This window comes from Pygocentrus nattereri, chromosome 3 (genome assembly GCF_015220715.1).
Source record: "Pygocentrus nattereri isolate fPygNat1 chromosome 3, fPygNat1.pri, whole genome shotgun sequence".
Taxonomy (NCBI): Eukaryota; Metazoa; Chordata; class Actinopteri; order Characiformes; family Serrasalmidae; genus Pygocentrus; species Pygocentrus nattereri.
Window position 1 is genome coordinate 38,257,862 of NC_051213.1, and position 12,536 is coordinate 38,270,397.

General features: G+C 41.8%; 1 protein-coding gene across 3 annotated transcripts in view; it reads right to left on the reverse strand.

Moving 5' to 3' along the window:
- The window catches only part of zgc:114120 (uncharacterized protein LOC619267 homolog), a 111,995-nt gene extending 101,719 nt beyond the window's left edge, over positions 1–10,276 (reverse strand). For all 3 annotated transcript variants that reach the window (XM_037536734.1, XM_037536735.1, XM_017700747.2), the window contains exon 1: positions 9,935–10,276. The gene's annotated coding sequence lies outside the window, so the exon portion shown is untranslated. The remainder of the gene's footprint in view (positions 1–9,934) is intronic.
- Between the last annotated feature and the right edge of the window lie 2,260 nt (positions 10,277–12,536).

The window sequence follows — 12,536 nt, forward strand, 5'->3', positions numbered from 1 at the left end:
TTCAGTATTTCAAAGAAATCTGCAGACTTTGTGGGGTCGTCATCTAGAATTCCAGTATTCCCAGCCAAACATTGTCCATGGGACACTGCATTATGTGTTGAAATGTGTTTGTGCTAATCAGTATTCATGATGCTTTCAATCAAAAAAAAATTTGCACTGACACTCCACTATGCTTGATTGATGGAAAAGACCATAGAGAGGCTTATTTTACTTCAGTGGCACTCATACTGCCTTATGTGACTTCCAAAGATCTGAAAAGACTCATGAGTCCATAAAACTTTATTCTATATACCAGATGTCCAGTTTTGGTGTTTAATTCCATTTTTTTTTGTCTATTTTCTTCTCTCAATAATGGCTTCTTTTGTGAAAAATGTTGCTCTTCCACTTGACACCTCCACAGGGTCTGTCAGACTCTCATTGAGTAGCTGTGAGTCTTCTCATCTAATCTAATCTCATTTAAAATATACCCAGACAAATTAAACTTAATGGTAGCTTTGACTGGAGATGAAATTAAATGAAGGGTTTCTGACTTTTAAACCACACATTGATAATGTGTACTCAAACACATGTGCACACACAATTCATTCAAGCTTGTTGCAAAATTCAGGTGCCTAATTATTTGCTAGGCCACAAAGGAGAGCTACTCATGGGGGGAGACTGAACACATAAAATGACACACAAAATGAAGAGAAGAGGATTTGAGAAATGTTATGACTTCCTGCAGCTGTCTATCAACCGTTCACAACCAATCAGCTGCCTTCGAATAAAATAGCGCTACATCAGTCAAGGCATGATAGATATGCTAATGAAGCTGCACTCACTCCAGAAAGAGAATGAACGTATTGAAAAGATGTATAGAGGAGTGTTGGAGCCTCTCTCTCTCTCTCTCTCTCTCGCACTCTCTCACTCTCTCTCTGGATTTGGATCCTTGCATCTGGCTGACATCAAAAGAAGGCTGCGTGAGGATGAGGAAGTGTGTGTGTGTGTGTGTGTGTGTGTCTGTGTGTGTGTGTGTGTGTGTGTGTGTGTGTGTGTGTGTGTGTGTAGATGCATTTTGTGTGTGTTGAGACGTGTTTAAAAATACATCGACAATCCAGAGGCAAGAAAAAGCCTGAGCCTCCGCTACGTCTAAGAGAAAGAGAGGGAGAGAGATAGACAGACACAGAAAGACACAGCCTAGCAAAGAACATGACTGAAAGAAGGAAAGAAAGAAAGTGAGAGATTATTTGTCATTCTGATGGCGCCTCAGCAATCCCGCAGCTGAACGTTTTGAATTGGGATGAAGTGAATTGGGCAAGAGAGAGAGCGAGTGAGAGAGAAGCAGTGGTGACATGGGTACAGTACAACGCTCATCAGCAGCTGCAGGCGCCTTCAAAAAGTGGAAAAGGAACTGAGCGCTGATATGAAAATCCATAATCCATGCAGCACAGCGAGAGAAGGAGGGAGAGGGAGACAGCGGCGGGGGGGGGGGGGGGGGGGGGGGGGGGGGGCAGAGATAGTTAGACAGAGAGAGACAAAAAGACAGAAAGAGACAGAGAGAAAGGGAGGGAGAAAGTAGGAAAGAGGGTGAGAGAGCAAGAGATGGAACAGAGAGACGGAAGAAAAAGTGAGAGCAAGACAAAGGGAGAGTGAGAGACAGCAGCAGAGAGAGAGAGATTGAGAGGAAGAGCAAGAGGTAGAGAAAGAGAGAGAATGCCTCAGTTCTCCTCTGGGCTGCCGTCGTCGCAGTCAGAAACGCAGGGCCTCGTGGGAGTGGAACGTGTCGTGTTGGATAATAGTCTCGACGAAAGGGAATGTTCAGAGGAAACAAAGTGGAGAAACGCGGCTGTGAGCAGCTCCACTCGCAATACTCACTCACTCACTCACTCACTCACTCACTCACTCACTCACCCACTCACTCACTCACAGCTGAATCATGAGTTCAATCTGAGAGAAAGTAAAAGGTACTGCATCCACAGAGCACCCACCATGAGGCTGACGGATTAATGGACAGACAGACTGGTGGACTAAGTGGTAGACACAAACAGGCAGGTGCAGAGTAAGAGTAGGAGGAAATGTGTTGGATGGATGCTATGGACGGAAGAACACTATGGATGGATGGATGTAATAGATGGATGTATGCTTTTGATGGATGAATTTATAGATGAATGCTATGGAGAGATGGATACTATAGATGGATGCACAGATGGATAGATGATTGGACACTACAGATGGATGGATGGATGGATGGATGGATGGATAGATATATAGATAGATAAACAGATAGATAGATCAGAAAGCAGATGAAACAGAAGGTCAGATCCGCTTATGAGATGATGATATTTATAACATAATGTCTGATAAATGAGATTAGAAATGCTCCAGTGGTCTGCTTAAACAGCCACGGCTCAATTAGCTCAGAGTGTGTGTGTGTGCCGCCTAAGTTATGAAACGGGTCATTAACAGTGTGAAGGTCAAAAAGGGGTCCAAATGGGCCATAGCTGTCCACAAAAATAGAATGAGAGAATGAGAGAGAGACAGAGAAGAAAAGATATTCATCACATTGGCTGTGTTTACATGCAAGGACAATCTGATCAAATACAGCTCTGTTTACATGCTCACGACGAGTAATTCGATCCAAAAGTTCACACATTCATAGACAATCGCTTAGTGTAGATATAACCGTGGGAGGATCACGTGAGTCCAGTCAGAGTGAGACGAATTTTCAGCTGGCACATGTGTGTTTTTAATTACTTTAAAATGATGTAGGACTCAGGAAAACTTTACATGTCCTTATTTAAGAAGGACGAGAGAAAGACATCATGCTCTGAGACACATAAGCTGGATGCTCATCCCACTCCTGTCTAAAGTTCAAAGCATACATAAACCTTGTCTCCTCTGCAGACAAAGTTTCTTTCTGCTCCCGCCATGTTGAACCTTATAAACTTTCACTATGACGCAAACGCGGAACGTACTTAAACATTGCTGGGAATGTAATAAGGCATTTACACAGCTATTGCTCTTCTATTTAACAGACTATTTACAGGACTACCCACCTCGTTCAAGCGAATAAAAATTGCATTCGTAATGGCCTCAGTTGAACAAGTCTATTCTGACTGAGACGTATACATGGATGTAGTCTATTCCAATTAAGATATTTAGTATTAAGATTATTAACATATTATTAGGCTGCATGTAAATGGCTATTGAAAACAGTGTGTATCTCGGCAGAGCTCTTTTTGAGTCTTAAGAGAACAGAATGTGGGATTTCTCAAGAGTCAATATTGGGACCCCTTTTGTTTTTAAAATACGTTAATGATCTTTTTTTGCAAATAATCTATGCTTTATTTTGTTTGATGATGCCATTATTGTCTATCTGATGAAGAAAATCATCAATTAATCTAACATATTATGCAATACAAACCACACAAAAAAGGCACTGACACATTTCCACCAGTCTGTACAGTCCTCTGTACAGAAATCCTGACACACGAGAAAGAGCATATTTTACCAAATGTATTATGCATTCTTATATAGAATATATATACACTGCTCAAAAAAATAAAGGGAAAACTTAAACAACACAATATAACTCCAAGTAAATCAAACTTCTGTGAAATCAAACTGTCCACTTAGGAAGCAACACTGACTGACAATCAATTTCACATGCTGTTGTGCAAATGGAAGACAACAGGTGGAAATTATTGGCAATTAGCAAGACACACTCAATAAAGGAGTGGTTCTACAGGTGGGTCAGTGTGTCAGCAGTTCCTGCAAGATGAAGGCATTGAAGCTATGGACTGGCCCGCCCGTTCCCCAGACCTGAATCCAATTGAGCACATCTGGGACATCATGTCATGCTCCAGGACAGCCTGTGGTACAACGTGGCGTTGGTGGATGAAGCGATGGATGCTTTAGTCCAGGTCTGGGAGGAGATCCCCCAGGAGACCATCTGCCACCTCATCAGGAGCATGCCCAGGCTTTGTAGGGAGGTCATACAGGCATGTGGAGGCCACACACAATACTGAGCCTCATTTTGACTTGTTTTAAGGACATTACATCAAAGTTGGATCAGCCTGTAGTGTGTTTTTCCACTTTAATTTTGTGTGTGACTCCAAATCCAGGCCTGCATTGGTTAATAAATTTGATTTACATTGATGATTTTTGTGTGACTTTGTTGTCAGCACATTCAACTTTGTACAGAACAAAGTATTCAATGAGAATATTTCATTCATTCAGATCTAGGATGTGTTATTTGAGTGTTCCCTTTATTTTTTTTGAGCAGTATATATATATAGAATGCCGAAGCCCACACTCAGCAATAGTACAAAGGTGGAGATGTTTTGTCTCATGTCGTCCTCAGCGCCATTCAAAATCGGTGCACACATGCAGCTTAATATAAAATTAGCCAAAATATTGGTGTTTTGAGCAGAATCAAATTCCTCCCACAAAAAATACTTCTTAAATTGTATTATACATTTATTTATCTGTACCTCGCTTACTGTAATATTATTTGGACTACCTACAAAAACAACATCAAGTATTCTTCAAAAACATTAAATTATTAAAAATAAACAATGTGATAAAGAAAGACAAAGACAGAAAGAGAGAGGGAGAGAAAAAGAGAAATAGCCAGAGAGAGAGACAGAGCAAGAGAGAGAGAGAGAAAAGAGGTAGAGACAGACAGACAGATAGAAAAGAGGTAGAGACAGACAGACAGACAGACAGAGAGAGAGAGAGAGAGAGAAAGAGAGAGAGAGAGAGAGAGAGAGAGCGCAGGGTTTGCTTTGTTATGTATTAGCATAAAGCCTGACTCTAGTGAACAGAATGCCAAATCCCTACGCTTGCTCTGTGTGTGTGTGTGTGTGTGTGTGTGTGTGTGTGTGTGTGTGTGTGTGTGTGTGTGTGTGCTGCAGGCTGTTGTGTTGCAACTGTACTGTTTTCTGACTTTACTGTATCCTGACTGTGCTGTATTGTATTGTATACGTGCTGTATTCTGTCTGTACTATATTGTATCTGTGCTGTATTCTGACTGTGCTGTATTGTATAGTATCTGTGTTGTATTCTGAATGTACTATATTGTATCTGTGCTGAATTCTGACTGTACTATATTGTATTGTACCTGTGCTGTACTCTGAATGTACTATGTTGTATCTGTGCTGTATTCTGACTGTGCTGTGTTGTATTGCATCTGTGCTGCATTCTGACTGTGCACACTTGTACTGTACTCCTGCACTGACAGAACTCTGTGTTTTGTGAGGATGTGGAGGGATGATGGCATGCAGTAATCCACTCCACTGTGGACGCTGTGTGTATATGTGAGTGTGTGTCTCTTCCTAATCCGCGTGGTGTGGAGGGATGCACGGAAAACGAGCCTGTCTCTCTTCGTCTCTTCTCCTCCTCTATCTGTCTTTTCCACCCCATCTCTCCTGGCACTCATTCTGCCTCTGACGCTCTCTTCCCCTCTTTCTCTCTCTCTCTAATGAGCGGGTCTGTGTCTGACTCCTCTACAGAACTTACACTCTCGTATAAGCTCCCACATGACACAGGAGAAAGAGAAAAAGAAAGAGAGAGAGAGAGAGAGAGAGAGAGAGAGAGAGAGTGTGTTAGAGAGATGAAATAAATAATGTAAGACAAACGTATAAATAGTTGCTAGTACCCATTATTTTCATTCTGGGGGGAAAAAGTAAAATGCACAGCAGAATAAAGACTTTGAGCAATGATAACCATGAGTACTGCTCCATCTACCTCCGGTCAGACTACATGTGTTTGTATTTGTGTGTCAAATGTCCCAAGGACAACAGAAAACATGAACAGTGTGGATATGTTTGGCTGCTCTCCATGTGCGAAAATTCCTTTTTTTTCCATGTTTTTTTTCCCCAAAAACACTGCAGCTTTTATTAGAAAAAAAGGCTAAATGTGTTCTTTTGGTTTCTGAGGTAAAAGGGAAATTCTGCTGACTTTCCCATTTTCAGCATACTTCAATGGTTGAGCTATAATTCGGAGTACGTTGCAAGTCATTCAGAGTGGTCTGATGTGAAATGTTCTATTCTAGAGAAACATAGAGTCAGAATTGTTCACAGAGGTGGTCATAAAACTCCCCAGAGCTACCTCAACAATACATACAAAAACTCAGATGACATGTAGGTCCATCACTGTAGGCATCCACCACCACTGTAAAAAAAATCCAAGCCAGTAAGTTTTGCTACACTGAACCATTTCTTATTAAACCACACTGAATGACTTTGCTCTACAACTTAATTAGGGAGAGATTTTTCAGAATCAGCACAATTGCCCTTTAGGGTTAGAGCTGAGTTAAGTGGAGCACAACAATATTACATACAGTAATACAGAATGCAACAGTCATGCAATCATGCAACAGATGCAGACCCCACAGAAATCCACAAAAGACAGAAATACCAACTGCCGTGTGTGGGTGTGCATGCAACATAAACATGCCTGAGAGATCTAATCAGAAAGCGCTCTCTTTCTCTCTCTCACTCTCCGTCGCTCTCTCCCTCTCCCTTTTCCCTTAGGATACCTGAAGCTTCACATCCAGTTTTCTTCTAGAAACTTGCGTGGCAAGAAGACAGGGTGACAGATGTATGACAGAAGGAGCGTCAAAAGTGTGTATGACAAAAGTGTGCACAAACAAACACACATACTCTTTCGCTTGAATTACTATCCTTGTGTTTTTCATACTGCATGGCGGTGTATAGGAATGTCTTTTCCACTTCCACATCAGCAAATATATGTTCGGTGTACAAATTTTGCTTTTTAACTTTAGCTTTGGTGCTATAGTACAACAAACACTAGACCTCAATAGTTGCTCAAATCTTTTTTGGAAATATGTCCCCAAAACTCAGCAAAACCAGCATCCAAGTTTTCCATAAGGAAAACATACTTACACTTACACTCGTAGATGCGGTTTAGAAGAAAGTATGATCTACTCTGAACCACAAAAAAATTTAAAAATTCACTGCGTAGCTGAACACTGCGTTCAGCCACTTTATACAACAATGTTCTGCTGAATTCAGAAAATGTGGACAAGTGAAATATCACAATGCCAACAATGGGAACATTCTGCCTCCACACAGACAGTAAAACAGAATCAACACACACACACACACCGCCACTAATTGCCATGGAGGTGATGCAAAACAGCTTTCCAGGGGATGAAGCATATCATTAACAAACAAAAACAGGCTGGAAAACAGGTAAACAAGGCTGCACTGGTGTATTTCAGGTTGTGCGTTTCCCACAGTTGTATCAGATAGATCCAATTAGCTTTATATCCACAGGACTGAAAAGCACTGGGTTGGTTTCTCTGGTGTACATTGGACTTGAGCTGGACAGTGAAGGTCAGTGAAGAAACAGCTTAGAAATACAATTTTTAAAGGCTGAGGGATAGCATCCTCAAAAACACATGAAGCACAACTGCATATTCTCACACTGCCATTAACATTATCACTGGGCAGGTCAACATCCTTGAAAGAGAACACTGCCAGTGTCGTTTTCCATTAGCTACATCGGCTAGCATCACACTGAATGAGGGAGAGCGGGAGAGGCAGGGCTATCCTTCTCACTCAAACAGAATCGGGCTGTTTATGGACTCCTCCCCATCACCATGTGTCAAACTTGCAATCTCCAAATGATGGGGTCTATGCTTACACAGTAGAGCCCCTAAATAGTTTTTATGTGAAAAAAAATCCTGTTATGGCAGTAAGGGGTGTAACAAACCTTCATGTTAACTACATCCAAACAAGTTTCAACACTGCAAATGACACAGGAGTGTGTCCTACAGCTAGTGTCAATCCCTTGGATTGCCACTGTGCTGCAGCTGTCTCAGCGTTGCAGAGAATGTTATGGCGAGCACATTACATGCAAAGGGGGAGTTGATATCTCATAGATATGAACTTACAGGACATCCTTACGAAAGTTAATATAAAATAGTATCAACAGGGTCAATAAACGTCTATACAATCATTTGGTCCCAATGGAATCACTGGATCCCAGTGAAATCCCCTGATCTCTATGCCATAAATTTTCCCAATGAAACCATTTTATCCTAGTGACACCACCACATCCCTATTCCTCATTTGGTCCCAAAGGAACCATTTGATCCTGGTCACACCACCAGATCCCTATGCCATCATTTGGTCCCAAAGGAACCACTTGATCCTAGCCACACCACCAGATGCTTATGCCATTATTTGGTCTCTATGAAACCATTTGATCCTATTGACACCACTAGATCCCTATGCCATAATTTGGTGCCAAAAGGAACTATTTGATCCTTATGAAACCACCTGATCCCAGTCATATCACCAGATCCATACGCTGTCATTTTGTCTCTATGAAATCATTTGATCTTAGCGACACCACCAGAGTCATATGCCATCATTTGGTCTGACTTGAACCATTTAATCCCAGTGGCATGACTTGATTTCTTTGCCATTTGAATAGCACATGATCCCAGTGACATCACTTGGTCCATAAGCCATCATGCAGTCCTAATGGCACTTCTTGTTCCGAGTGACTCCACCTGATCCCTACAACGTAATTTGGCCTCATCTGATCACTGTGGCATCATTTGGTTCCACTGGCAGCCTGTGATTCCAGAAGCACTATCTGAAGGGTAGCCAATTCCCCATGTCCTCTCTGTCCAATTCAGCTGCAGTCCACCAGCTCTGAGTGAATCAATGAGTAGATAACTTCAGACATTATTATTGCAATTATGTCCTTATCGAGGGAAGCTCACTTCTCATTTGCGTCCTTCCTCCCCCTCTTCCTCTTCACTGCCCATGAAAGCCACCGTGCCTTCATTGAAAGGCCAGACTACTTTATCTTATTTCAGGCCTCTCTCTCATGTTCCAATAACTTCCACTATATATCCCTCTAATTCCCTTGTCAGTTGTAACATTCCAATCACCTCTCTGCTTTGCTTTTCTCCATCCTATCTTCTGCCCCACTATCATTTCATCTGTCCACTCTTATGCCCCAGTGGTGGGGTAAGGAGCATGTTCCTGCACCCCTGGAACAGTCTCAGGGTTTCAGTGTCGAACTCATGGACACAGTAGCTCACTGCTGAGATCAGAGAAGGTCATTAGATTCTGCAGCCTTCCAGTCCAGCCCACCAAGCCACTTTTGCGCCACTCTGAATACATAGCTATTTCAAAATCTTAGCCCTCTCTATCTTGCCATTATCCTCTCTTCACCTCCTCTCAACTGCATCACCCCATCCTGTTCATCCTGCTTTTCCCCATCTCTCTTCTCATCTATAATAGGTCTGCTCTCCTTTTTCCTATTCGTCTCTCTTCTGCCCATCTCCTCAAATATCGCTCCATCACCTCTTTGATGTTCGTCTGCAGAGCAATTACTGCCTGCCAGCCCTCTTATCCTACTTTCTCTCCCGCTCTCTCTCTCTCTCTCTCTCTCTCTCTCTCTCTGCCTCACTATATATCTCTCTCCTTTATACACATATCTACTGCACACATTCAGGTCATATTCAGGGTCCATTAGGGTGCATTAAAGCCCATAGTAGCCATACATCATCTACCCAATAAGTACAGTATCCATTCATTGCTCTCTCTCCCTCTCTCCCTCTCTCTCTCTCTCTCTCTCTCTCTCTCTCTCCCTCCCTCTCTTTCTTTCCGCATGCCATAGCATACAATAGCTTATGAATACTAATTGTATTTGAACCTAATTGGGTTCCCATCTCTGAGCCAAGCAGACACTGTGGAGAACGAAACCGTCTCAGAGTGTTTCAGAGCCAAACACTTACACAAACACAGAGAACATACAGATACCGGTCAAAGCAGTGCTAGAAGTCACCCTCTTTACGCCGATCTGAGAACAGTTTGGCAGTTTTTCATGCAACATCTAAGATCAGCAAACAGACAGATCAAGTCCCATATTCTACCGGGAGGTGTAGTAGTACTGCACCACTACGTACCCGCAACGACCCGAAGCCGCTTGTCCGTTTTCTCTTCTCTCCTTTTATCCAAGCGCCCAGTTTGCTCTCCACTCCCTCACGCAGCCGCCTTCTCTCCTTTCATCTCTTCATCCCTCTCTCTCGCCCTGTCCCTCTCCCTCTCTTCCTCCATCTGTCCCTCAGATCCGTCTGCCTCCCTCTCTCCCTCTCTCTCTCTCTCTCTGAGGAAAAACGGTGAGCACCAGTCGTCTGCTGGTCAGCGCATGTGAGTGTGTGTGCGTGTGTCAGCACGTAAAACACATGCTGGTGCAGGGTTTTAGCTCCGCATGGCACAGCTAGACTTCATCTGATATTCATGCAGACCCCACAAACCACCCCCACCCCCTCCACACACACACACACACACACACACACACTCTTCTCTTAAAGTTACAGCAACCTCAATTCAGCACACACAGCCTAGTTAAAAGAAGGAATAAACCAGTCAGTAAAAAAGGGGCGGGGGTAGCTGATGAGAAAATTGCAGCAGATTAGCTAGACTGGCAGGGCAGAAAGACTTTATAGACATAAACATCCTCATCTTGATGAAGTACAGTAGAATAGGAAATGAATTAAGTGCATGGATGATAACAGTTGAGTTATGGCTCCATTAGAAATGAACAATTCCATGGAGTGTAAAGATTTAAAAATGAGATGCATTTTTAACAAGTTTTTCTAGTCTATCCATTTACTCTCATTAAAGCAAGCAATTAGGAAACAATTAGGTGGCCAGTGCGGCCCTAAATTGTTTGCGTCACATGTTTGTACGGCGTTCTGGCTGTGCTTTTAAAGAACAAATATTGCCTATTAGTAATATATGCATGGTTTATGAACATAAGATAATGTGGCATTTGTTTTGCAAATTTTATTGCACAGTTTCCATTTATATAATTTAATCATGTTCAGTTTAATTTTTCATGTCACATTTTATTTGTCCCCAACATGTTTAATTCAGAGGATGTGTTGACTTATTGTATGAGACAGGCCGGAACACTCACTGTCCACTTCATGAGGTTCACCTACTGATTCACAGTTTATCAGCCACTTTCTTCACCAGTCAGTTTCTGACCACAGGACCACTACTGATCATATACTGTTTGGGTGGTGGACTATACTCAACAGCAACAGTGACATAGTAGTGGTATGGCAGTGCGTGTGGTGCTGGTCAGACACAGGACTGTAGCTTGAGTTTTTATACACTTGATGAGGACTAACAAAAACTGTGCATCAACAGATGGATTCAATTCACCAGCAAGGTGGAGCTACCAGGTAGGGATTTCTAAAAAGTGACCAATGAATGTATATCATTATAGAATATCATCAAGAAGCAAAACAAAAATTATACCCATATTGATCACATTACTGACCCACTATCTAAACTCACTAAAACAGTAAAGTGTACAAACTCACAAACTAATTGGATCTGAACACTAGACTCATTGTCTGGCCTGGGAGAAATAACTCAGATAGGTAGATCAGTCAGACCGTATTACTACTGTACCCGAAACTCAATCTGCTCAGAAGGTCACAAATGACCCACGTGGTGCTTCCTCAGGACAGGGTGATATTTCACCTGGACGACAGAGTAAGGAATACGGTTGTATGTGACCTCAGGAATGGAACACATAAAATGAAATGCAGGCCTTCTGCTGGCACAGCTTGTCTATACAGTTTGGGTGTCTTGAACTGTGTGTCCAAGCTAGATGATGTAACTCTAGGCTTGTGCTATTGTACAGTGAAAATATGCACAAATTATGTAGTTAAAATATGGAGTAGTCTGCTTGTTCACCAACAGTTCAAGTATAGTACTGTGTAAAAGTCAGATATTTCTCTTTCTTCGTTGAATTTCCTGTCAACACCTTTTTTAAGCATCAGATAAATACAGATATTTAACAGAAAACTACACAGTAATTGTATAATCAATTACACAAGCCCTCACTTGACCAAATATACATAACTCACAGAACAAGCAGTCCTGCGTCATGAAAAAAAGCTCTAGCTCAGAGGTCAGCAACACATAGTTCTGGAGCCACATGCAGCTTTTTTATGGCCCTGTTGCAGCTCCACAGCAGACTTAGACTTTTAGGTAAAAAAAATTATCTTCCTTTACAGTAAAATAAAGCTCTAGTGATCGTTCTAACACAGTTTTAACAATAAATGGTCTTAAAAACTGGAGTTAATGAATAACTGCTAATTCACCCTTTAACCCTAAAGGTTGGTAGAAAAGCCTAGTCTAGCTAGCAGCTAACAAAATGGCAAAGAGAAAGATTTAAGATAAACATCAATAATTTGGAGACAAACTGACTCATTTGTCATTATTAACACTGGTTTCCTGATACACTAAAATGCTAACACTAAAAACACTAACACTTCTCGTTTGCCAGTTTCAGTTTCTAACTTAAGCAGTGTAAAAAGTCATTTTGAAGAAAATATTAAACTTTTGAGGAAAAGTGTCCTGCTGGAGATGCAAGAAAGGCAACTACAGCTGAGCTAAAGCTTAAAGCAAAGAAAAGTAAGTCTGTGATTTCATTTATATTATGTATTTTTAGCCTTATTGGTACATCAGCACATACCGAGACATATT